Here is a 3929-nt window from a genome sequence, read left to right as displayed (position 1 = left end):
ACAATTGGCCCTAGATTTGTGGCCCATGCAAAATGGTCCAGTGGAATAGCAAGTGACTGTACAAGATGATTATGCAAACTGGAGCTCATGGCAAAAACAACAAAGCTGAAATGTACCTTTGGGATTTTGGTGTAGGAAACTCCCTTCATCTGGAGTCCAGTATACACCTTTTGGAAAGCCATTGTTAGATGCATATTGGGCTTTGGTGGAGACTTAATAACTGACTGTGGGCCATGAAGTGATATTAAGACGTGGAATCCCAATCATGACCTGGGTAATGAGTACCCCAGCTTCTCACAGAATTGGACATGCCCAAGAGGCTAGTATAATCAAATGGAAGTGGTATATTCAAAATAGAGGGAAAACAGGCAAAAGTGGAGTCTCTGCTCTGTATGAATCTGTAGCAAACATAGAAATTGAGAGGAATGACACACCCCCTGAGCCAAAGCAACAGTTGGTACAGTCCACTGTAAAATGGAATGAGGGATATGATGTATTAACTGAGGAACAAAAGAGATATGCATGGTTTACTGTTGGTACAGCAAAATATTTGGGGCAAAAAAGACATTGGAAAGCAGTGGCCTATAACCCATGCACTAGAAGGTCTTTAGAAAGTACTGGGATAGGTGCAAGTAGCCAATATGCTGAACTTATGGCAGTATATCAAGCCATCAAAATAGAACAAGGAGGACAGTGTCATATATTCACTGATTCATGGGTGGTAGCTAATGTGTTAGCTACCTGGATGCCCATGTGGAAAAATGAAAATTGGGAAAGTCATGGTAAACAAGTCTGGGGCAAAGAATTATGGGAACATATCTGGAACATGTCTTTGGTCACTGACTTGTCAGTTTTTCATGTAGATGCTCACGTGGCCCCCACCACACCAGAACGTGAGTACAACGCTCATGCTGATCGACTGGCAAAGATTGCTACTGAACATATTGTCCCTACTTTGACAACAACTGATGATCCGGTATTAGCAAAATGGGTCCACCAAACAGCAGGTCATTTGGGGGTCCAGGCCACACACCAATTGGCACAAGATCGAGGTATTAGTATCTTTCATTCACTGTTAAAACAGATAGCAAAAGAATGTCATATATGTCAATTGGAAAAGGAGCAAACTGTTCCTTGGGTAGTAACTGGAGTGATAGCAAGAGGAAAAGTCCCAGCCCAAATCTGGCAAATAGATTATATTGGTCCACTACCACTGGATAAAGGATGCAGATTTATATGTACTTGTGTTGAGACCTATTCAGGTGTACTAGTATCGTGTCCTTATAAGAATGCAATCCATAAAAACACTTGTAAAACTCTAGATCTCATAAGTTTATATTATGGAACCCCAATGCAGATTCAAAGTGACAATGGGTCACATTTCAAAGGCAATGAAATGAAGAAGTATTGTATACTAAACAATATAGAATGGATATATCATATTCCATATTATCCAGAAGCAACTGGGTTAATTGAAAGAATGAATGGATTACTGAAAGAACAGTTGAGGAAGTTAAGTTCCAATAATTCATATCAACATTGGAAGGATAATTTGTTCATGGCTTTTTGTAATATGGATAATAGACCATTGGGAGGAAGTACACCTCTAGCCAGAATGATGACCCCCAATCTGCAAATTAGAAAAAAACAAACACATAAGATCCCAAATACTGAGTATTGGAACTTGAGGCCAGATGTCCCAGCACCGTACCCAGGACCACCTGGTTCGGTGGGGGTATGATTTACATTGTTTAGAGGACTTTTGGTTGGACAGAAAAGAAATAAGAAAAATCTCCACTGGGATATGCATAAGAATCCCTAAAAATCACTTTGGACAGATTTTACCCAAGTCAGGATTAGCAGCTCAAGGAACACATGTATTGGCTGTACTAATAGATTATAATTATCAAGGAGAAATTGTTGTTAACATTCCAGAATTTAGTTGACGGGCCCATGCAAATTCACAAGAATGATAGTATAGTTCAAGTGATTATCATTCCTTGTAAAACAATGCCACTTGGAAAAACTGACCCTCCTTCCAAAATAACTGTCAGAGGAACTGAGGGATTTGGTTCTGCTGATAGAATAAAATCAGGAGCTAAAGTATGGGTAAAACAGTAGCCAGATGATGTTCCAAAGGCTGCAGAGATTATAGCACAAGGTAGGGATAACACTGTAACTATTGTTTATTCTGGAGAAGATGATTACAAAATTGTACCCTTAACTCATTTATTCTACTGTGAGTGAGTCTACAATAATCTGGTCATGGTCTCTTTGCTACTTCTTGATTTTTTGTCTGTTCACCTTGTTTGCTAGATTTGTTCCCGCAGGCTTGGTACCCTCCACCTGTAGATCCTTGATAGTTTAATCTGGATGTCACCCCCTCTCTGCAACTGTGATGTGTCACCCTTGGACCTGGCATCAACCATATTAAGAACTGACCTTTCAAATGGGACCCCTCAGGACAGAGACAGCTCTACATCTGATTTCAGCAGCAAGTAGCTATGGAAGAAGAGACCTTCACCCCTTACCACAAGATTTTGGGGGCCCATTTGTTCAGGGTGGGGGGAATGATGGGGAGCTTGTGCTCAAGCCCCACCCTAAAATATGGTTTTCTGTGTTTATTGTGTGCTATTCTTGTTATATTGTTGTGAAATTTTGTTGACACTAGTTATTCTTACTGTATTTTTGCCAAATAAGGGACATGAAAGATCTTGGGGCCAAAAGTAAGGGTTATGGGATTTAAAGATCTTTCATGCCCCATTGGACTTGCTGACGTAACAGGAAGGGGCGGAGCAAAAGGAAGCGGAAGCCAAGCTGGAGTTCCTGTGGTGGCTAGCGGTGGCAGCAAGGGCGGCAGCAGCAGCAGAGGCAGCCTCAGCGCGAAGCCCTTTTTGAGTCAGCCAGAATTTCTGCTAAGGTCTCATGCTGAGGACTGCCAGGGGCCGGAGCTGCTGGGAGAGTGCTTCTGGGATGCTGGGTGGTTGCTGTGAGTGGGGAGAGGAAGAACTTTGCCTGAGGTAGCCTGTTCTGTTTTAAAGGCTTGAGAATGTGGGTGCTTTCTACTTTATCTACCTGTGCCAATTTCATAGCTACTCTGATGGCTTTCAGTTTCTGGTTTTGGGACTCAGTCTTTTGGTATCTTAATAAATTTTCTAGCTTATTCCCCCATATGGCAAGCATGATGTATTTTGTTGTGGATAATTATATCAGCATATCTATAATTTCCATAGGCATTGTGAATACGGCATTGCTGATACACACACATACACTTACAGTTATGTTAGGTATATCTATATACAAATTCGTCCATTCTCAAGTAATAAATTCAAAGATTATATATTTATATCTGAAAGTCACATCAAAGGTCACCTAGTTCACCTTTTCAATTTTTCAGATAGATAAACTGAGACCCTGAGAAGTCAGTTCAATAACAAACCTCTATTAAATGCTTACAATTTTCAGACTCTAACTGAGAACTTATGATATGCTGAAAACTCCCCCACTGCAAAAACAATTTGCCCAAGAGAAACTAATCGCTCTTTCAAATAGGGAATATATATCAGGGACAGCATATTTAATCAGATTCCAAGACTCTAGCATCAAAGCATTTTCTGTAATATCAACTGGACTTTCATCACAGTTTGTAAAAGCACATTATTTAAAAGTGATTGGAGGGGGGCTGCCAGGTAGCACAGGGAGTAAGAGCAACTGCTCCAGTGTTGAGAAGACCTGGAGATCGAATCCCCGGGCGCAGACACTTAGCACCCACCCAGAAACACCTGGCCATGTAACCTTGAGCAAGTTACTTAACCCCAATTGCTTAGGGGAGGCCAGGTGGCTCAGAGAGTAAGAGCACTGGCTCCAGTGTTGGGATGACCTGGATCAAATCCGGGCTCAGATACTCAGCACCACACCCAGAAATAATA

The 3929-nt window shown here is 41.4% G+C and overlaps 1 long non-coding RNA gene across 1 annotated transcript in view; it reads left to right on the top strand.

Annotated features, from left to right (window-relative positions):
- The window catches only part of LOC138166598 (uncharacterized), a 397412-nt gene that overhangs the window by 206485 nt on the left and 186998 nt on the right, over nt 1-3929 (top strand). The gene's annotated exons all lie outside the window — the stretch shown is intronic.

Source organism: Petaurus breviceps, unplaced genomic scaffold (genome assembly GCF_028583685.1).
Source record: "Petaurus breviceps papuanus isolate PSGF00001 unplaced genomic scaffold, PetGlider_PUasm1.0 225, whole genome shotgun sequence".
In the NCBI taxonomy this organism is placed as follows: Eukaryota; Metazoa; Chordata; class Mammalia; order Diprotodontia; family Petauridae; genus Petaurus; species Petaurus breviceps.
The sequence above is the reverse complement of the archived record's forward strand: the minus strand, read 5'-3'. Positions and strand labels throughout refer to the sequence as shown.